The sequence below is a fragment of the Numida meleagris genome, chromosome 10, assembly GCF_002078875.1.
Source record: "Numida meleagris isolate 19003 breed g44 Domestic line chromosome 10, NumMel1.0, whole genome shotgun sequence".
Lineage (NCBI taxonomy): Eukaryota > Metazoa > Chordata > Aves > Galliformes > Numididae > Numida > Numida meleagris.
Window position 1 is genome coordinate 5,888,259 of NC_034418.1, and position 24,090 is coordinate 5,912,348.

Here is a 24,090-nt window from a genome sequence, read left to right on the forward strand (position 1 = left end):
TCCCCTTCCATTTAAAGATGACAAAACTCCCTGAGCAACTCCAGTGATCCAAAAATATCTGCAACAAAACTATGAAAAATAATGCTTCAAAGTCCTGATACTTCTAAGGCAAAAAACAAGTCAAAGGAAATCTCCCTTAAACAGAAGGAAAAAGAGAAGATAGCAAACACAAACCCTTCCCCTCCTTCTCTTTGCAGGTCCCCTTTAAACAGTCTGCACCCTTCCCCCTACCAAAAAAAAAAAAAAAGCTCTTTAAACAAACAACAGATGCCGTCCAAACTAACTGCATGGTAAGTGCATAGTAAAGACATATGTTGTCTTCTGCCCAGCCATATGTCCTTCCCACACATGGACTTCAGTTCCAGCGCTGATGCAGTTTTAGAAAAACAGAACAAGCGTGCACGGAGAGACTGTACTCTAGTATAAAGTTCTCAGAAAATCCCCTGAGAATTGTTTAATTGATGGCAGACCTAAAAAATAAACAGTACAAATAAAATGCTCCAGGAAACCAAAATTACCTGTAACTATTAAAGGGATTTTTAACTATAAACTGCATCTCTGTCTAGAGGTTGCTATATAACTGTTGCTTGTAAATTTGTTAGAGTATAACATTAGACTAAAATGATCTTCAAGACTGCTGAGGAAATTTATCACCAAAGTCTCTCTTTTTAATTTATAGTAACTTGATTTACTCAGCTCAAACAACAAACTCTCAATTGAATTATCCATTGTTCCTCCTGGATTCCAAACGTAATGTTCCTTCCCAGATGATAAAGTCATATGTTGTCGAACATACAGATTAACTGTACCAGAACTATTATAGCTGGAAAATTGGGCTTGGAAAATATCAATAGTTACGCTTTGGCAGGGAACGCTGTTGCTTCTAAGCATACGCTTGGAGGATTAAGAAAAGATCAAGAGGTAAGAGATCCCAGCTCTGGCCGGCTGCTGGCACCGACGTGCAAGGCACGGACATTCCCAGCCTTCACACTGACTGCAGCGCTGCAGCTACAGCGCGCCTGGAAGCCAGAACATCCTGTGGCCCAGTACATTTCAACAACTCCTTTTTTGTGGGATAAATCCAGTTAACCTGAAAATTATTTTCTAAAATCACCCAAGCCTAACTGCAGTTTCCCTTTATTAATTATCATCTTGAGAAACTTTGAAAAAATGTCTCCTTCTCTATTCCCTGATTTCCCCTTAGTCAAACCAGTAATTTACACTTTGAAATCATTTTCAGGTGCTAGGTTTTGTGCATCACTGGAAATTTCACAACAACATGCTGGTATAAGACCAGACTGGATGGGGCTTTGAGCAGCCTGGTCTGGAGGGGGGTGTCCTTCCAGGAGGGGTTGGAACTAGATGATCTTAAACCTGCCTTCCAACCCAAACCGTTCTATGCTTCTCTGATTGCTACTTCTCTGCCGTTATGTGGTTAGATGAGCCAGCTGAGATGCTGCCCTAGGAAGCTCTGCTCCAGTAAATCGTACTTTTATAGAAAAGGCGTAAGAAATAGTCAGTTAGATCAATAGCGAGCTATTATCTCATACCTACATTTCACTTATTTCCTTGATCCTCTCCCTTTTCCTCACGAGCTCCATCCCCCAGCGCTACCACTGGGAGATGTGCAGCCTTCAAAATACAACAGCAAGTATAGAAGCTTTCTATGGCTCCTTTTGTTAAGTACAAAAAAAAATTACGTCTTTAACAACACAAATAAATTTAAATATTTGGACTCGGAGACCCTTTGTATACAAGAATTAAATCTAGGTTTAATTAATTCTATGTAATATGTCCTGCGCCTATCTGTTAATTGTATTTGCTGGCTGCTGTGGGTCAGACCTCGTCTTTGCTCCTCTTTGAAAAGCGAGAGAAAAACAGAACCCATTGCTTGCAACAGATGCATATGACTGGTTAGTTGGTCAGCCAGGTACATATGAAAGTTATTAATTTAAATATCCTTTGAAGTACTGTTCGTATTTAACACTATGCTTTAACATAACCATTTCCATTTTCTGAATAAGAATATTGCCGTCACGCAGCATACATACATAATTAATAACTGCACAAAAAGAAGTTGATCAAGAAATTTCAGAGTTCTTGCCCTTCTTTCATTATGTGTAGAGATCACCACATAATGACAGGAACATGGGTCACACCTGCATTAATATTTAATGCTTAATGCATATTTGTTTCAGATGCAACATTTAAAATTCCATTTGGGGTATGTTACCCTACAGAGTCCAAACATATGCTTCACCTCCAACAGTACTGAGTGACTCTTACATAAATTGAAAAGACCACTTGTATTGTGCAAAACTAAGCACATGGAATGATTACTTCTGCTCAAGATGTCCTCTTCATTTCCAGGCCCAAGAAAAATCAGCCATTTTCCTGATTATTTTGCTTCTCCACACAGTCACTTCTCTTACACCATGACAATCCTCAGCTACAAAGTGGTGGCCAACCTTTGAATGAGGTCCTGCAGCAAGCACACCACGTGTCCTTGGCTTCATGTAAGGCCAGGTGTCTGCCCTGCACTGAAGGAGTTTCTTCTGGCACTTTCATTAGTGTTTCACCTGGACATACTCAGAAACTGAAAATCCAAACGGGATTTTCTTTGACTTCTGATACAAATGTGTCATGGTGTTATGATTTTCGGTTATTGGTACTCCACATCATAACATCATGTAGTGAATGCACCTGGTTCTCAGAAGAGGACTACTACATTCCCCACGCACTTTGCTCCTCTGTTACCATTTTCCAGCCGGAGGGAAAAGATAGAAGCTCGCAGTATAAGAACTTGCAGATCACGAGACCTCGTCCCTTTTTCCACTGTCTCTCATCTTGGCAGCACCTCGCTCTCCAGCCGTCTTATCGTCGGTAGTAGAGTAAGGCCTACCTTGATTTTGGGACATTCTCTCTCTCTGTATTGGATTTATCAGCTTAAATTGTAATTATATTGTATTATAGTGTGTTGTTTTGCATTCCGATATTTTATTTAGTAAATTAGTTTGTTTCTCCTCAGATTGTTTCCGCTGTTCTTTGCTCTCAGGGCCATCTCCTTACCCTTTTTCCCTTTTCCCTTTTCCTGGGGCGTGGGCCCGTGGATCCCCTGTCCCCTTCGTCACGGAACTGGGCCGAATGCCCATAAACCGCTGACACAATGTCACATTTTGCTGAAGACCTAAGGGTGAATGGCGCAAAGTCAACCTTTAAATCCAAAATCAACATTTGTTCAAGAAAGTCAGAAGTAGATTACATGAGGATTTTTCAGTTTCACCTTACAATTCTGACCCTCTTTTAATTATATCCTCATCTTCATACACATGTACATGGGAGAATCAATTAGAAGTACTATAAGAACACTTTTAAATGTGCTCAGTCTTGCACAAATGGTACTTCTGAGGTTTATCTGTTCCAGAAATAAGTACTGCACTTGTTCTAATCTCTAAAACTGTAAATGGTTTGCCTAATAATATATAAATAAATCACATTTTTATGGTACAATTATTAAAGCATTTGAGCCAGGTAGATACTGTGGACATATAGGTGGGTAGATAAAATGATTTAATTGTAACATTAAGCAATACTGTTTTTTTATTTCCTAGGCCTGAAGGGTTCAATTCTTGCTCCTGAGGAGCAATTGCATGAGAGAAAAATCTTCTCAAAATGTATTACAAAATTGTAATATATTTTCTTTTGCAAAATGTAACTATTATAAATCATGTATGAAGGTAATTTCTAAAAAGTTTTAAGGATGGTGTTTAAAGGGAATTTGCATGAAAATTCACTGAAGTTTCACAGTCACACAACTAATAGTCATACCACTCTCAAGCTAATAAAGCATGCAATCCCCCCGCCAAGACTGGCTTTCTCAGAATTCTTGAGTAGCCAACTAGTTTTCTCTTTCACCACTGATTTGTAAGTAAGGGAGTTCTTTGAAACTCTGTATCTTATCTGTACTAAAACAACATCTCCTAAAAGAACAAAGGTTCCATCTTACATTTCTGTATATGAAACACTTCTCATAACACACCTGCTTTGTCCTCTCTATGTATTCAGATGCAGTGTGTCAGCACCCAGGTTTCTTTAAGTTCTCCTGTGTGAGAGCATGAATTTAGTAGGTTTCTCTGCCTGCATCACTGCTGACACAGTTTAGAAGGCAAATTCCCTGATGTTACACAGTCACAGCTGGTGACTAGCACAGTCACCTTGTTTATTTCAGCACAACCAGTGATTTCTTAGTCAAGAGCACACTTTAAATCAGTTCAAAAGCTATTTGAAAGTCTCCCACAAAAGCTGCATGTCCGGTGAATCAGCATTCTCCAGCAGTTAGATCAAGAATGTGTGTCAATAAATTAGGTATGTACCATCCTTTCAAGTGGACATATTTTATGGCACCTCTGATGTCAGAAGCCCTGTAGTTTTCTGGTGGGTGAGCGTAAAGTTTACATTGGTGGTAATTCAGAGTTTACTTCCAGATAACAAGGTAGCCTAAGGAAACAGAGGTTGCCACAATACGTAAGCAGAATGTGACAGAGACATAAAAGATGAGCTTGCTTAGATGAGTTTTCACAAACCCAAATCTTCACTCAAGGTTTATAGCATGCCACTCAACAGTCATGCCCCTGTTCCCTCCCCCCAGTCATTCACTCAACATTACACTGGTTCAGTGTAATTGGAAGTCAATATTACCTTTGGATCTAACAAGACAAAGCAGTACCTCCTGGGTTACCAAAAGACCTGATGTCTCATATCCCTCCACTGTAAACCTACACTGGCTGTACAGATATGCAAGAAAGGATATCACTGTACTATTGAAATGCATACGTAATGATTATCTGTCACTACATTGTGAAAACCAGCTGACTCTCTTTGAAAGCACTTAAATAAGTAGTCTTGACTTGCAAGCCTCATAACAAAGCACTCGAATCTGAGCTAACAGGGTTAAGTATTCATAACCATCAAATGAAAAGCTGTAATTAGTTTACAGATTTTCACTTACTGAGCAGGATCTGACCAAACTCTTACTCAGCGATTAGTGGGTAGATAGAGAAGGGATCATCTATAACCTTTAAAACTTTTTCATAAACGGTTACAGGGAGAAGAAGGAAAAGGAAATCTAGATAATTAAAAAGAAAAAGAATAGCAGCAAGTTGTTCAGAAGCCTTGATTCTTCCATTAGTAATTTCATGCTCTCCGTTGACGGTCTTGAGGAACTAAAAATACGTATGGATTCAAGAAACCACACAACTCTGAAGGTAAAATTACAACTCAGAGTAGTTTTTACTGTGTTCATTAGAGATTTTCTGAAGGAGAATGGGAAGAGGAAAGCAATGTGGTCAAAATGTAGGACATCATATTGAAGTCAACCCGCATAGTTACATTACTGTGAGAGAAGAATAATTCTGAACACACTAATATTTCCACTTACTATTTAATCTTTCTGAAACTCGCACATATGCCATATACCTAGCAGATGCCAAGGTTCTGCCATTTTTTGTCACTCGCAGTCATTCAAGAATACTATTACATCTTTTTAGGAATTTGGTGGAGGGATGACTGGAATCTCAAGGAAGACCTGTGCCCTGCAGTAAGTAGTGTCATGGATAATGCCTTCCGGCCTCATTTTCAACAATGTTCAGTATATTGGATTTTTTTGTTTGTTTGCTTTTTTTTTAAAAAAAAAACCTCTTCAACTAAGCTTCATGGTCTCGCTGTCAGGAATTAAATCCCCTAGAGGAACAGTAGAAAGAACATAAAATCCAGCCCCATTTCCAAGGTAGAGCCAGATCCATGCAAATGTAAGTAAGATCAGAGCACCATAGGAAAACTCTCTTTGATTCTCATGCATTGGTTGACTTGCATCTGCCGCCTGTAAACAAGAAGCTACTAACATCTGTGACCTTGCAAAAATACCAAAGATTTTATCTGAGTATCTCCTTTACAAGCACATTATAAATAGTTGGCTTTGTGCATCTTTTCCATGAGGAAGTTTCCATACAGAAGATTGCCTGAGCAGTATCAGCTTTCACAATCATAGAATAGCCCAAGGCGGAAGGGAAGAATCATTGAGTCCAACTCCTGGCTCAGCACTAGACAAACCAAAATTCAAATATATATCAGAAATCCAAATATTTCTTGAACTTAGGCAGGCCTGGTGCTGTGACCACTGCCCTGGGGAGCCTGCTTCAGTGCCTGACCACCTTCTAGTGAAGAACAATGCCGCTGGTGGCTTAGGTATGGATGGCAGCAAGTCATGCTGGAATGGACCTTCCTGTGAGACATTTAGCTATTCACCAGTGATAGGAAAACACATGCTAGCATTTTTATACTTGTGTTAAGAAGTTCTTCCAAGCTTGCGTTCAGTGATAAATCGAAAAACAAAGAACAACTGTTTCTTCCTGTTTTAAAAATAACACAAAAAGCTGAAATTTCTTTTGAAGAAAGTAGTCCAGGAATCAGAGAACTAGGGAACAAAGAGTTTAAGTTTCCATCTGAGAAAACCAAAGGAAATTTCTGCTTCCTACTGTAGCACATCAAACATTTTGTAGGGTCACTCTAGCCATCCTGTAAGCCCTTCATCCTCAACAATGTTTCTGAAATGAATAATATGAATACTAATACAAATACATCAGTCCTTCCTGTTGATGGGAAAAGATGGACTTCATGTTAGGCCCATGCTACCTTACTGTAAAAGGTCATAATTTATTCCTGTATTTGTTCTGTATACAAAGTATGCAGACAATGACATAGCAGAATATCAGTTAATGGAGATCACAGCTTCTCTAAGAATAAAAGTACATCATGTAGAAAACCAGCCAGATCATTTAAAAACGTTGACTTTTTTCCTTTTAGAGCATTTCATTTGCTCTTCACTACCAGTCAGATTTTACCAATTGAATAAGGTCTCTAACTAAATATATACCACTATCTGATCGCATGCATATGGTCTGGGTAGTAGTCAACTACTAGTCCATCCATTACATTTTTCAGAAAACATCCAACAGGTTGGGCAGGTGCAAGGGACAGACTGCTAGATCAGCACTTCCCTTTAATACAGCAAACAATCAATGCCAGTTCTTTAGGAAATAAATATTTTTCAGATGAACTGCTAACATGAAAGCTTTGTCCACAGAATCTATTCTGGGTAGTACATGGAGAAGCAAAGTTATTGAGAAATCTGGTGAGAAAACTCGCTGCAGGTTTTCCAGATATTTTTAGTACCCCTAAGCATCAGATTGAGTACCTGGAGAATATCTAAGGCAACAAATCCAAACATTTTTATTTAGTTTAAGTATCAAAATTTTGACCCAAGTTTCAAGGAAAAAAAAAACTATTACATAGACCCTTTGTTAGTTGTTCTTTGTTTTTGTTTTCTCCCCAAAAATGAAATCTGTAAAGTTTCTGCCCTCAGAGGTTACATTTATTGGAGGAGAATTTCTCATTTTAAATTTTTCTCAGGTTAAATTACATTCCAGTTACTGTAATTGACAAATTTAATCACAAGCAACTTCACACACGTGCGATAGAATCATTTATATAGTAGAATAAATATGTAGGATGCATTCCAAATGTGTTGGCTCTGGTCCAAAAGCCAATGATTGAAGCAAATTTGGTTTATCCACATGCTTTAAATTAAGAACTTGCTTAAGTGTTTGGTGAATTGAAGACATAAATTTTTACATTTCTCTCCATGAAGATTTTGTAGTATTGTCCTGGGATATTCAAAAATAAAGGAAAGTTTAAGAGTAGCGATGTTAATACAGTTATGCACAGGAACAAGATAGCGAGAATAAGAAAAAAAAGTGAAATCTGTATCACTTGAATGTCTGAACTGTGATTCTGTGATTGCAGAAATCTACAGACTGTGAAAATCTTGGCTGATGACTTGGTATTCAACCATGGATTAGGCAAATTTATTTTTCAGGAACCTCCTACAGTGCAAAGACAGATGAGATTGAAAGAAGCCTATATACTCCTCCCCTAACACAATCTTACAATTTATATTTCAAACCAAGCAGAATAAAAGATTCATTATTATTTGCCAAAGAATGCAGTATGTTATCATAGTTCTTTTTCTTTATTCTTTTTCTCCTCGTCTTATTTTCCACTTGTGCTTGAGGAGTTTCAGTTCCATTTACGATATTCTCAGATGTACGACAGAGCACTGCATGACAGTATCATTCTAATTAAATAAATACAAATGGTAAGCAATCATTATTGTAAAAAGACAGGACCAAATCCAAACCTTCAATTACATTAGAACTCAGAAAAAAAAAAAAGAACCTACAAATTATTAGATGACACACAATTCCCTAGCAAGGATAAAACAATTCCCCAGCAACAATACAGCAGGCAAATATTCACTAATAAAAGTGGGCAGTGTAAGCCAAGATGCAATGATTACAAAAAGGCATTTCTTTACACATGGGAATATATTTGAAAAAAAGCTGGTATCTTCCACTGGTTGCACAACTGTGTTTTGGGGGACGTAGAAATAAGAAAAAGCTATAATTTTAACTTAGTAGCTTCACAGAATTTTAGGTGATCTAATTTCCTTTTAAGAAGTTTAAGAGATAGATGTGCTGATCTGGCTCCAAACGTGGTAGAACAGAAAGCCTGAAACAGTTTACCCACAGTAACTTTCTAAGAAATTAGTAGTTGTTCTGAAACAATTGTCTGGGTAGTTCTTGTTCATCCTTGATTTCTTTACATGTGGAATTTAACCTCTTTAGCACACAATGCAGAACAGCATGACTAACTGATATAATGTATAGGAAATGACTTGTGGAGCTAAAGCAAACAGTTGATGTGCTTACAAGATAAGTGTCAGCTTGCGGAAATAGCAAATAACAATGACACAATTCCCTCCTCTCAAAGTATGTGCACTGTGCAAAGACCTGCTGCTAATTTTCACTCAGCAAGGGGGGATGCCATTGGCCTTTTGTTACACAGAGATGCTGCTGATGTCATTTGGCTTTGTACGGGATATTCTGTTGCCTACCAGTCTATGAGAACATTTTTCCCAGCTAAAAGTAGCACTGTGCTGCACAGAATTAAATAATTCCACATGAATCATTCCTCCAGGCTGTTATTCTTCTCATATGCGTTGGAATCTATGGTTGAGCAAAGTAGTGTATGGAGTAAAATATCATTGGCATCAAAATGGTTTTTGCACTCTTTGGGCTAATTCTCTGGTTCCTTTACTAGTTAATGCCCTTATTTGGAATGGAAAAAGATGCCTTAGGTTTTATTTTCTTAAGGCAGTCCCAGGAATCTTGATAGCCCAGTTTGGTTTATACAAAAAGTTTAGATCAAAATACGCTTTGTAACAAAATATAAAGTGTAATTCCAGCAGAACAACAAGATTAAGCACAGAAGAAAAAAAATTTTTTTTTCCTAAGTTTTATTTCCCTACTCATTTGAAAGCAATTTATTTTTACACTTCCTGGCATGCAGCAAAGTGCAGACTGTAGCAAAGTCAGGGACTGAAAAGAAAAGCAGGGCTTGCTCGCTGTTTGTTTTTTAATGGAGATGAGCGTGAGCTTCACTCATACTCACTTTTTCTTTTCCTAGGATTTCCAGTTCTGCTTTCATGGATGTTGTCAGAGGGTCCCCATCTCCAGGGAACAACAATGAAATAGAGTAATTGAATGTGGCACTGCAGCTCTCTGAGCTTCTCCTCACTTATCAGTGCCGGTTACTGCTTCCCCTCATTAATTCCATTACAGGGGCTGGCAGCCACTGACTTGACATGCCCCTGTCTGAGCTGAAATCACTTCTTCAGCAGATGCCAGCCCCTCACTCCTCACTCACAGGGCTGTTCTGACACAGTCAGTGCAACTTCTCACATGCTGGAGCTGGAAGGAGCAACCTGAGGCTCATTCACTATCCCAACCCAAAAAAAGGGAATATGTGGTAACTTAGCTCATGTCATTATTTTGCATCATCAACTTTGTACAGGATAGTAGTAAGTGTGGAATTCCATGTAGCCAGTAAATAACACGTAACAAAAATGAACGTAAAAAGAAAAGCTATTGTGGAAAGGTGACAAGGTGACAAGCACACAGCCCAGAGAAGGAAGAGAAAAGCACAACCCACGTTAATTCCTCCTGCTTTGCTGATTACTATGTAACAGATTACTTCGAAAATCGCTACTGGAACCTTTACTCGAAGAGATGAAATTAAATGGCAGGCCTGAGAAATGCAGATCAGCAGAGAACACCTGACCAGGCATAATAACACAGGACTATGAGATTGGGAAGGCTGTTAACATCCATTTGCCCAAGTACTAAATAACAGCCCCAGTTTGCAGTCCATACAAAAATAGATAGATAGATAGACAGATAGATAATCAAACAAAACAGAAGTAGGAGAGCCTTAATAGATCACCTTACATACCATCTATACTGAAAAATACCTGCCTGGGGCAGCATAATTTAGACCATTCTTGAAGAGCGATCGGCTACTGGGTGCACTGTATTTGAATTAAAGTTTCACCTTCAGAACCTTATCTGCTCCATTATAGCTGACAAAATGGATATAAAACATATTAAGATTCACATTTGCATATTAATATAAATATATGTATGTTAAATACTGAGAAAAGTGAGTAACTTTAAGAATACTTCTACACCCATATGGATATTCTGTGATAAAAGAACATTTAAAATTCAATGGAAAAACTGTTCTCTGAAAATTCAGCTTATCATCTAAAAACACAGGCCCATTGGGCATTGAAATTATAATGACTCTTTTCTGGGAGTAAGGATGTTAAACTATCATTATCAATTTAAATAATATTTGAGAACGTGTGGTTAATTCACAGACACTCCCGGTTCTTAAACAATATGTTCATCCTTACTTTGTAACCTAAACTACATCCCTAGTCACATTATTGTAATGGTTATTGTGATGATTAATGCATTCAGCTCCAGAGGAAAGTGGATCCCAGTGATGGGTGAAAGGCACGTCAGTGCGTGCTATAAAGCATTTAAAAAGCGAGGAGCTAACAAAAGGGCTATCAGATACTTGGAAACAGAAAACTGAAGAAGGACCTTTTGTTATCTCCAAGTCTTTGGCTCTGCTGTTAGCACATCTCTCTGGTTTTGAACCCGTATTGCATTAATAAAACATATATTGTTCCTTTCCATCATCTGTATTTTATCTTTCTTCAAAACTGTCCCCTTACAAGTTTATGTAACACCCAAATATTAGTAGCTTCCTGTTCAGCTGAGATTGTCAGTGATTTCAGATACACACTTCAGTGGGAACCACAAGTCCAGGGCTATTCAGAGAAGTTTGTGTCTGTTGATGTCCTCTTGCCTGTCTTTGGAAGGAATCCGCCCCTCTGACACCCCGTGTTCTAGGAGTCTGCTAACTATTGAGGCTGCAAAAGTTCTTCAGCTCTGATGAAAAATCTGCAAGCCATTTTCCTAACCTGGTGAGCCAGGTCAGTAAGACAATAAAGGAAAAAATGAAAGAAACTAACATAAAGAGCTTTTGACATCCAGTACCATAAAAGTAAAATACTTTAAAACTTGGCATCATATAGAAGTTAGCTAATTATAGTGGCGCCATTCATGATGATATAATTAACTGGATGTCTGCATTTCTATTATAAACTCCTATTTTCAGAGGTTTATGATATAGCTTTAAAATTTGCTCTGGCCAGAGATTTGGCATGTCAAATCTCAGCCTGGAAGCAACTTTTTTTTTTTCCTTCAAATCTGAAGAATGAGAAACTTTTGGCTTTTTTAAAGTTTATAATAAGGTAATAAAAATAACTACACTGAAATAATGTCATTTGTGCGCCCAAGGACTTTGGGGTTTTAAAAAACAAATTTTTCCTTATACTGTCTGATTTAATAATACAATCACCTCCCACTATTCACTTCTAGAAATGCTACTGAACTGCACAGAGTGTAGGCTAGGGATGTGTCCAAAAATTACACACTTCTAACAAGGACCTGCTGTTTGAACAACTCCTGCACTTAAAACAGCCTGACATCTTCTTGTTCCTAATGGGCTCTTCCTTTTTCTCTGCTGTCTCTCCTGAAAGCTGTATGGCTGCCAAAAAGCTGATCTTATGTGAATGGAATTGGGGTCTTTTTCCTGCATTTAGCAAACTGAGAAGTGGTTCCTTATGGAAAGTGAAGAACACCCTCCAATATGCAAAAGAGACAACTCTTATCTGAAAGCAGAGGGAAAACTAGAGCACATGCAGTACTTTGGTCTGTTTGCAGAACAGGCAGGCTTCCAGGTCAGTGGCTACCTAGTTAGTCTATCACCAGGTCTGGTTCCTTCTGTAACTTTAGGCTGGCCTCTTGGTGTCTCCTTCTATCTCCTTGTCTCCCTGACATAAAAACATTGAAACTGAGCTGTTACTGTAACAGAAGTACTATGGGGGTATATATAAAATTTTGTTTCTGACTCTATGAATAATTAGATCTTTCCCCATATTTAAGGAAAATAAAACTGGTCGAATATTTCCCAGTGATATCATAGAAATCATAGAATGGTTTGGGTTGGAAGGGACCTTTAAGATCATCTAGTTCCAGCCCCCTGCTATAGGCAGGGACACCTCCCTCTAGACAAGGCTGCTTACAGCCCCAACCAGCCTGGCCTTGAAAGCTTCCAGGGAGGGGGCATCCACAAGCTCACTGGGCAACCTGTTCCAGCTTTTTTTTTCCAAAACAGAGTTACAGCCAGGGAATAAAATACTCCAAATGTCTGCTCTTTTCTGCTTCATAGTACTCATTCAAAGCTACATTTTAACACTTTGAAATTTTAAATTAGAATCGTAGAATTTTATTTGCTTATTTATATACACATTTAATAGAATTCTTCAGGCCAAAAAATTGGTCTTGTCTCTAAAATCCTAATTATCAGCATTGTACTGGGAGTTTTCATGTGATCTAGAGAAAGGCTCTTTCCCCTTTTCCCACTGTGAAATGTTCTGTTCCTACTACTCTGCTGCAGTCCCTGTGGCCTGGAGCAAATACCATTTGTCCCTTCAACTCTCTCAGAACCTTTTATAAGAAAGTAGTTAATTGTTATTTTTTCTTATCCTACCTTCCTCCCCACATACTCTAACCTCACTTTGGATACAACCTTTGTCTGCATAATTATATTACACAGCTACAAATTTCCTTCCCACCAAATACCCTTTGAATACTTTCCAGATGAAAAGCTATACTGCATCTCTCCAGGAGGCCGAACAACATTTTCAAAATGCCAGATGCACATTCTGTACTAACTCCAATGGTGGTGGTCTCTCTGCTCTGTGTCTGAGGACACAAGGTCTTAGAAAAAAAGAAAAAAAAGAAAGAAAAAAGCTATCTCTACAGTATCAAAACACACAAAGCACAAGAAGTCTGGAAGTAATTCATACTTATTTTGTCCTTGACTAAAAAGATCAGGGAGTAAACAAAAATTACAAAATCATATGATAACCGACTGTTTATAGTAACTACACAATACAGTGAAGAGCATGTTCCTAAGACCAAATAAATCATGGTTAAACATTTGGAAATGTAGTTATTGTGGCTACAGCCAAGGTATCTGGTGACAACATTCGTGACAGAGTTGTTAGAATTCATAAAAACACCACTGCAGCCAACAACTCTGAGTACACTGGGGACTCTTGCCAAGGGACAGAAGTTTTCCTTCCCTTGCTGGTAAGGTTATGGAGGGAATTTAAACTGTGTGTTTGTACATGAATCGTGGTGATCTCTAAGAATGTCAAGAGAGGCTACATCACAGCTTTTCTCACTAAGGCTACCAAGATCATGTATCCTCACCAAACTAGTCTTCAGAAAAGTGACCATGCAGGGAGTAGTCTGAAATGCTTTGAAGTGGCACAGCTTCCCACGCAGTGCACCCCGGAGACCCGAGATGTCCCAGATATCTAAAAGAAGTTAAGGGATATGCTGTACTGCAGTGGTCATTTGTCAGGTCAACAACACTGATTCAATCTGTAGGCACTCTCCAGGCCCGGCTTCCAAGAGCCCCAGATGCGAAGCCTGTGGCAGCCGCTGGCACGTCCTGAAAAACATGTGCTTGAGGCTGAGCTGCTGCTGCCTGCTGCAGAACCCCTCACCTGACCAAGCGGGAGAGATTATCAACCACAAAGGACTAAAGAAATCTAAGGAACATCTAGCTCAGCGCTATGCCCTTCCAATTGCTTTCCTTTCAGTGTAGGCAAATGTATGCACGAATGGAGATAGTAAAGGACTAGATTCTGTTCCTAACTAAGCAATATATATCTGCAGTAACTCCTGTGAAGTGAATGGAGTTATACTTGATTTATTTTGCTGTAGCTGAGATCAGACGCCAGGTTTAGGAACTTACGTGCAATTTGCAATGCAGCAAATCTAAAAGACTGAGTTCAGTCTTCAGCAAGCATCCAGCTTCCTGGAAGGAACATTCCAATCAGTGTCTGACTGAAGATGCGAATTTCCTGTTCATGTGCCATCTGTCAGGCATTAATACAGACATATAGGAAGGCAAAAAGAGAAGCCAGCAGTAAAAATTTGTAGGAAAGACAACTGTCTCCTCCTTGGCCACAGTCTTTTTCCTCCACTGTGATTTTATCTTTGCTATCTGTTGCTTTTCTAAAAAAAAAAACATTTTGTAAACCATCTATTGCAAAAATGGGACAAGTGAAAGGATGTTTATGTGAACTGTATGATTGGTATCTATACAAGTTTGAGATCTAATTCCAAGAGTACCCAAACTACTGATAATTATATTTTAAATTACACACAAAGTTTAAAAAGAGATGGCCAGGAATTTTTTCACAATGCATTTTCATATGAAAATGACAATTCATGAAAAATTCAAAAGCTAGAAGGAACTTGGTTTTAAAATAATTTCTGTTCAAACAGAGAGGGAGAGGTTTTTGAAATTAAAAGAATATATCTTCAAATGAGAAAGTCCCCCTTTTCATTCAGATTTCAAAAAAGTAGTTTAAACTGAATTTATAACGTTGGAAGTCTTGAAATAAAACTAGAATGTCTCAATAGACTCAGTCCAAATTACTAGAAGATTTTACGTTTGAATAATATTTAGATTGGCTTTTCATCCTAGCTCCAGGAAAAATATTAAACCTTGAAAATTCTCAAGAGTTAGGATAACCACGGTGTGCCCAACAATTGTACTAAATCTAACTGCTCAGAATATCAATGTCAGCTTGCATGACAGAACAAGCAGTGGTCCGTGCCTGAACTGTTTTCCTGATTCTTGAACAATTGTCGGAGCATTTTGTTACAAGGTACAATGTCCTGAACAGAGTTGAATTAATAATTGATTTTTTTCATTATCCTTGCACTCCAGATACATAGAAAAGATCGATTAGAAAGAGATTTTGTTCAACATGAGATTAAATTAATTTACTGGGAGCCTTTTCTATTGTTAAAGAAAACAACACGAAATTTAAGAAAAAAGTGAAAAAGTAGTTTGATTTTTTGAAAATTATAGATTTTCTAAAATTATCTTTTATTTTTACAATCCAAAGTCTAACTTCTGTACATGTGGGGCTCTCAGCATTCGCATCCTTGGGGAAGTAGAAGTCAATAATTTGCTGGGGTTTTTTTCTCTGAGACTTCACTTCCATCTCCTATAAAAAGAAATAAGGAAATAACGAATTCCATATTTCTCTAAAATGCAGTGCCTCGGCTGAAGCAGGCATTACATCAAGATATTACCTTTATTACCTTCTGAATCTCTAGCTTAACAGCTGCTCCATTTGATTTCCCTTGTGGCCACACACTGCCAGAGTCCTGCCCCCTGCACCTCACCACACCCGAGTGCCTCTGCAGTCCTGCTCATGGCCACAAACAGCAGCTGCTGCTCCAAGGAGAAGTTGCCTCCCAGCAGCCAAAGAATCACCCACGCAGCACAGGACAGGCTCTGTGGGACTCCAGTGCTGAGCAGTGGGCAGGGAAGTGCTGGCGTGAAGCAGAGAGACACCTTCGTGTGCTCTTTTTTTTTGGCCTTATTCTCTCAGTAGGAAAATGTCCCCAATTTGCCATGCTCAGGGACAGCAGCAGCCCCTGTGAGCTTTTATGGGGAAGCAGAGTTCTGATTCCATCTGCTATCTGCTATCCATTTGCTGGCATGCAAAGGGCATGCACATCGTGGAGGGCTGAACTTCGAGGACCTCATTGCCCCCCAGGTCACATCCCCAGCACAAACAGTGCGGGACTCTGTGGCTTCTGCCATGGGCAGCTTGCTGCTTTCTCATCCATGGGCACCTCCCACAGGAAGCAATCCCTTGACACATTGAAGATAATGGAGCCTTCTACTTGCAGCTGGTTTCAGCACACAGTCAAGGCACAGGTTGCAGTGGCAAGCCTTAGGAACACAAATTTTCTATTCAATAAGTTAGTCCCCCTGTATTCAGCTCTGGTGAGGCCGCACCTTGAGTACGGTGTTCAGTTTTGGGCCCCTCACTACAAGAAAGACATTGAGGCCCTGGAGCATGTCCGGAGAAGAGCAGCAGAGCTGGTGAGGGGTCTGGAGCACAGGTCTTATGGAGAGTGGCTGAGGGAACTGGGGTTGTTTAGTCTGGAAAAGAGGAGGCTCAGGGGAGACCTTATTGCCCTCTGCAACTGCCTGAAAGGAGGCTGTGGTGAGGTGGGGGTCAGCCTCTTCTCCCATGTAACTAGCCATAGAATGAGAGGGAATGGCCTCAAGTTGTGACGGGGAGGTTCAGGTTGGATATCAGGAAGAATTTCTTCTCAGAAAGAGTGGTTAGGCATTGGAATAGGTTGTCCAGGGAGGTGGTGGAGCCACCATCCCTAGAGGTGATTAAGGAAATGGTATATGTAGTACTTAGGGACGTGGTACTACCACGTTGGTGGTAGGTGGATGGTTAGACTAAATAATCTTAGAGGTCTTTCCCAACCTTCTATGATTCTATGACAGAGAGGTGTATGCAAAGCAATCCAGAGCACCTATATTGGAAACTCCAGGCAGCATCAGGAGCAGTTTTTTACTGTCAGTTCCCCCAAGCCCCTGTGCCATTCATACTAGAGTGCTAGAAACTCTCAGAAACAAATGCCTGAGCCAAGAGTACACAAATCAGTTTTCATTTCACTATTAGTTATATCAAAAACCTTAAACCTTTTAGGAATGCTTTGGCCATGCCAGTTATTTTTATCCACAGTTACCATAAATAACACTCTTCTCTGAAAAGCAACTAATGAACTCCCAAATCAAAATTTAAGCAGTTTAGAAATTAAAGCTTATTCAAGAAATGAGGCTTTTGGAGTGCTGCTGAGGTGCTGTACTCACTTCATACTACTTCCGCATTGTGACTTGACAAAAAGATCGTGCCAATTCACTAGAAATCTTTAAAAGTGACAGAGACATAAACATTAAACAATTCACTGATGTCTTAAGGGACTTCATGCAGTGTAATGATTCCAAAATTAAGAAAAATGAACTGAACAACGGGGAATATGAATTTGAACATGTCAATTTTAAATTACCATTTTTTGACTTACATGCTTTCCTGCTGTGTGAGTGTGAGAAAAAGCTTCTGTAATGTATTTCTAGATCAGCTGGAAGCATCTGCCAATACAGCTACAAGATAGCAATCAGAGTCTGCTCTGGCTCCTCTATCACAGACATGACTCAGCATTGCTCCACTCACCACAGACTTGCTTGAGAATCCTCACCTCTGGGGGACAAGCAGAAGAGCAGTCATGGCAAATAGCCTTACCTATAGGCCTACAGCCAAGGCTTATATTAATATATGTATTAATTAAGCATTTTATTAATGGTTGCCATGGGAAATATGAAACTGATTATTTGCCATGAAATGAGAAGGCTGATTCTCCCCAGCTGCACACGTTTCTGGCATTGTGAAGAAACTGCCTCTCACCTTTGCTCTCTGATACCACAAGGCAAATCTTCCTCACTTCCCCCTTCATTCTCCTCTTTACAGCTGTGACTGAGATAGGGTATATGATCAAGGGGGAAAAAAACAGGTACAAATGGCTTTATCCCCTGGCTGTCATTGGCCACGCCAGCAGGGTCAGATAATAATGACCCATGAACGAGGGAGTACCATTAACAAATCACTTCTAGCACTTACTTTTCCACCAGTACTGCTGGCAGTAAATTTTCATCCAGAGAAACTCTATAAAATGTATTCCCAATAACACACAACTGACTAACCAATACAGTTCTATAAAAATTACTCAGGCAATTCATTAATTTTACAGGATGCAATAGGAAATGTTCACTTCTTGGAACTATTGTGCAGCATTCTACAAAAGAAACTCATGTTTCTTTTAAACTTCCCTCAGCTTTTCCATGGGGTTTGGAATGTTGTAACTGCGTCAAAATTGTTGCCATCCATATTAAGCTTACCAGCACATCATGCCATTCCTTACTCAGGAGCACTTTGATGACATTTATCAGTATCTGACATTTGATCCAGGGCATACAGTACCAATGAGAATCTGATTTGACTCAAATTAGTGATGCCACCCATTTTTAATTTGAGTAGATAAAGATGTCAAAACAGACACAAGGGGAAAAGATACATATTGACCATGGCTTTTAAAAGTCATCTTACATATTTTTAACAGTATTTCCCAATCAACACTCTTTCAGCCCTCCCCTCATCTCTTTAATGCATGCTAACCAGAGGATTTCTCATCACATGCACTTTTTAGGAGAACTGTGTAAATGCAGAATATAGCAGTAACCAGCTATGCTCTGCCTTGAAACAAGGAATGAGTGCTCCCTACTTAAAGATTACTTTCACTGGACAAATATTTAGAGTTTGTTACAGACAAGTGTCATTAAATAGTCAAACAATAGGCTCTGATTCATTTTTAAGTGTTTGCAAAGGGCAGAGGAAGAGAAAGCAGCAGTTTAATACAGTTGTACTATTAGTTATACGGATGCAAGACTGAAGTAGCTCGAGGGAAGCCAGCAGAGATCTCCAGATACACCACTATGGCTGACAGCAGCACTTGGTTCAGTTTCTTGCAAAGCACGGTCGCAGCTATCATGCTTATTCAGTCACCTCAGCACAGCAAGCAGCACTTTGGAAAGAAGCGGATAACTCCTCAGTGGCACATCTACTAGGTATAGATGGCATTCATTTGAATAGCTTTCCAGTGGATGCCATGCCAAGCCTTTTATACTGAAAGGCTTGTGCTTGATGTTAATCATTCACTCTCTGCCAGTTAACATGTTTATCCTTCTAGGAAATACTTTGATCTATACTGGCACTTGAAATATAGCACCCGGCGTTACTAGACTGGAAATGAACAAACACAATCCTGTGTGCATTGCCAAATGGCACGGCGAAAGGCGGGATGCGCGATACAGAGCGTTGCTTAGCAACGGGAAAAGGCCACGCACTGCATTTTCCTAGTTGGGTTTGGAATAGAAAATAAATGGCCTGGTAGTCATTTGAAATACACGAGAAGCTAGAACAGTGTATTGCTCTGGAGACACCTGTTTGTGAGCAGTGTCTGTCAGGGGAGGTACAGCGATCTCTGAACTCAATTCAGTAGGAGCGCGATAGAAAAACTGTCTTTCAGAAATTTTGCCTTAAAATGTAAATGCAACAGTAGTTTAAGTTCAGAGCGTGTATTCTGCTATTCAACCAGGATTTAAAACAATTGCTTATTTTTTACCTTTCATCTTCAAATGTTAGAGGTTGGTTTGTTGTTTTCAACAGAAGACTGTTAGTTCATCCCTTGTTTGCATGCAAGGAAATGGAAGTTTGGAGCAGTCAGAATTTACCCAAGCAAGCTGCCAGGCTGTGAATGGATCAGAGGCATCCTTAGCCTAAGCAATCCAAAAAGACTTGCACACAACACAACCCCCTTCCTTCCTCCTGCTCAGCTCCCTCACATATGGCAGCTGCTGCTTAGTACACAGATAACTGCTTAGCAGTATTTCATATAGGAAAAATAAGGGTTTCTGCAAATGTCAGTTGTCTCCCATACCTCAAAACAGCTCCTGTTATTATTTTCCCATTTCAGAAAATGAAGCAGAGGTTAAAATGGTTCTTGGAAACTCCATGGGAAGCGCTCTGAGGTTGGGTTAGAGCAAGGATGCCTGATGTTCCCCATACTGGCACAACTTTCTTCTCTTCCGGCAGCGCTGGTATCTTACACCAACCCAACCAACAACCTTTCCTTGCCAACTCCAGCTCCATTTCAGCTCTCACCAGTTCTTGGGGCTGAGAGCAGCTCAGTACCTATGCAGGGAGCCGCCTGCCTTCGGAGCTGTGCGAGAGAGCTTGGCCCAATGGGCTGAGAGCTCCGCAGCGCGTGGCATGGCCGAGCTGAGCACAAAGGCAGCTGCTGGCAGGAGGTGTCAGGCTCTTAAGCTGTGTAACGTGGTATAAGCTGTAGCCAACAGGCTTCTACACAATGCTGGATATGTTCACTGAAAGTGGTGTTTCCCATAATTGCATTGTTTGCTTAGAAGGGACCTGAGATCCGGATCAAGTTCAACAAGATCTGTGTCATTCTAACTAGTGTTGTTTTTCAAGCACACCCCTTCAGTGAACAGAAAGCCCTCTGAATCCATGACCAGACTTTCAGGGCCAGATAACTGACTGTTTCGGTTTCTTTCAAGTTGTATCGCAGTAGACACACACAGTATCCTGGATACTGGACAGATTTAAAAGTGGGAAGAAAAGGTTCCAGCACACTGGCTTTAAAAGGGAGAACAAAGTAAGTGAGGATCAGAGAGAGGAAGGCGATCGCTATGACACTAAGACAATTAATCACTGCCAGATGTTAAGGGTCACACAGCACTGCATGCTGGGAAGATCAGCAGGGGTTCTTGGACAGGGAATAGAGGGAAAAAATAACCTGTCATGTCAGTGAGCGAGTCAGGGGTTTAGGGTTCCTGCCGTTTAACTATTAGTGTGCTCTTAATAATGAAATGGCAATGCATTGCAGAAGAAGGGGAGGAAGATAGTGAAGTTGGCAGAAAAGAGGAAGTGACAGCTTAATAATTCCTGTCTGTCAAAAGCACTAAAAATACCATCCCAAATTCAATGTTCTTACTTTTGTAATGAACGCGCCAGGGTTCCTGTTTGATTAACAGAACACTTGTTGACTGACAAGGACAAATGTGCACATAGTTTGAACACAGTGTTGTGCATAAATAATTTAAATTGTACTATGGCCAGAACTCAGCTAGCACCAGGGTTTCTATGATAAACCCCTATGTTTCAGCAGTCCATAACATGGCCTTAAAAGAAAAGTTAGAAGTCTTGAGCCCAAAGTTGGACAGAGAAGGCTGCTTGGTTTGCTGGAAGTATTAAAAGTAAATGAAGAACCTTTGGCCATTGCAGACTTCTGTTAGGGTAGTGATGCTGGTGTGTCTATTTGCCCAAGTTTTACCTCTCTAACATTTCAGCAGAAAAAAGATTGCTTTACGCTGAATAATGTGAACGAGCTCATGTTCATAGATCTTCCCAATCTTCCACATTAACAGCAACGCTAATGACAGCAATATATACACTCAGCTTGAGAACAGAGCCTTCTTCCTTTGAACTTTGGAAATCATTTTCAAAGGAAAGAGTTCACAACATTTTGTAAATGGTCACTTAGCTGCAAAGATTTCCTGCATTCCTTTGATAGATTATTTCATCTTAGTTAGCTGTTATCTTTTCAAAATGTACTTTTTTCCCACAAAAAAAACACAGGCCTTTTACTCAAAAACATGAACATTTTCTACTGAAACTAACACATCTTTTTGTTCCCGAAGTTATGTTTAAGTGCTCAAATATTCATCACTTAACTACCTGTAGGGCCCATGCACTCGCTTAATGAAATGAAAAAGCAATTAGGACATTTGTTGACAAACTGCATGTCTCAGATAAGACCCAGTGTCAAAATTTCTATCAATCCCATACAGGTAGGGTGTATCATATTCCATCATATCAGTCAGAATTTATTTTTCTGAATATTTTAGCCACCTGATATGAAGACGCAAACATTTGAAAAAGCATGTAAAATGATGGCGGGTCTTCAGAGCAACCTTTATATTGCAGTCAAGTTGTATAAGGAAATAGGAATGTACAAGGAATAGGGATGTACAGTAGCAACTTCTGCGATTTGTTGAAATGAATTCAGTCAAGACTTATCTGTCTTCTTCAAAGCATTGCCACTAAGTAACTTTGGGCAACGTTTGGCCTGTGCTTCAGTTGCCTCCTTCATAAAGCAGAAATAGTTATTTCCTACTGTTGTTAATCACATTCTCCAGTATTAATGAACATCACAATATTGCACAGAACTATAACGGACTGCTTCAGAAGAAGAGTCAGTAGAGAACTTATGTGTACCCAATGACTCACATCACATGGCAAAAACAAGCAAGCCACTCCTCAAAAAAGCAGCTAAAATAACAGCCTGCAGCAGTCAGTCTTACATCTCCATCTATACAGCAAGGACATCTAACTCTCTTTAACCTCCACTGAAGATAACATAATAAATACTTTGGGTGATGTGACACATTAACAGGCTACTTACCAACATTACTTCAAGGTATTAATGTCAACTCTATGTTAATAATTCTGACATGGGGTACATCTGCTCCACTTTCTTTTTACATATCACATCAGTCTAAGAACTTGCTTCCTAAGGTCTATGTCTCACAGTTTAATTTCCTCCTACCTTTTCTTGTTGCAGTTCACTGATGTTATAGATGGTTGCTGGTGCTTTGTAATGTTTATGTTTCCAGGTCGCCCAGAACACCGTGTATCACTATGCTCTAAGGGTGCTTTCAAGTGCACTGAAGTTTGAGGTACTTTGAGGCATGCAGAAGGCACCTGAAGTACTGACGCATTGTCTGAAAGAAAAAAAAAAGACAAAACTGGTTACACCAGTACAAAACACATTTTTACATCTCCAACAAGTAATTTTATCCTGTGGGGCTGTTTGATGGAGTTGCATTCAAAAGATAACTAACGTAAAAGTAAAATACATGTATGTATGCCAAATAGCTTTTGGTTATCTCATTTATCCCAAGAACTACCAGTACGTCACGAAAGCGAAAATAATTGAAGGCCACTAGAAATACAATACATCACATTGCCACAGCACTACGTGCTACAGCACTATGCAACCCAGTTGTGATGTTCCATCTACTTTGGCAATTTCATCATCGTAGGGCATCTGGAAGATTACCAGTATATTTTCTTTATCTGTAAACTCCTATGTATACAGCAGATTGGACTAGATTAGATGCAAAAAGAGTGCATTATAGAAATGTATACAATTGTTTGCATAATTACACACAGGGCATCTTAGTAGGGTATTTGTGAGCATAAAGTTTCTTTTGCTTCACGGAACTTTCACATGCACTTGAGTTTGTTTCATACTTCAGATTGTTGCCCTAAATGGCATACCACGATATACAGCTAAGCAATCTGCTAGATCAGTCGTACAGCCACACACGTTTTCTCCACATGTGCCTACCAAAAATATCAGAGCCTCCATATAGCTTTCTTCTTTAAAATAAATAGTAAGGAAAAGACTGTTTTATTCCTCTCCAAAATTTCAGTCCCAGTAGGCAAAATAGAGCTTTAGTGTTTATGAAATGTATGGGCAACAAAAAAGAACAAAATATGTCACAAACTATCAAACGAACAAAACCAGATTGGCTAATGGCCAATTTGAAGTTAAATATATCCCTAATGCTTTTATAATTTTTCAGACAATGAGAATAATTAATCAAAAGCAAAAAGCTACCAGAATCTAATTTGCAGTTAAAGCTTATCTTTAGAAATACATTAACAAACAAATGCTAGTGTAGGCAGAGCAATTCATGATTTTAGTTTGTGATGATAAGATAAGACTGTGCTCATTTTAGGAACTTGTTTCTTGTTGCTAAAATAAAACTGAGTAGCTTTACTTTACATTGTAACATGATGCATATTAAAAACAAGCCTTTTCTTGTAATGGTTGGAAAAATTTAAGAATCACTGTTAACCAAACTCACATTTTTCTTTCAAATGTTCTAAAAGGTATTTAAGAAAAAAAGATCTATACTAGTAGGTAGATGTCATTTTACCTGAAGAAGAACTAATCA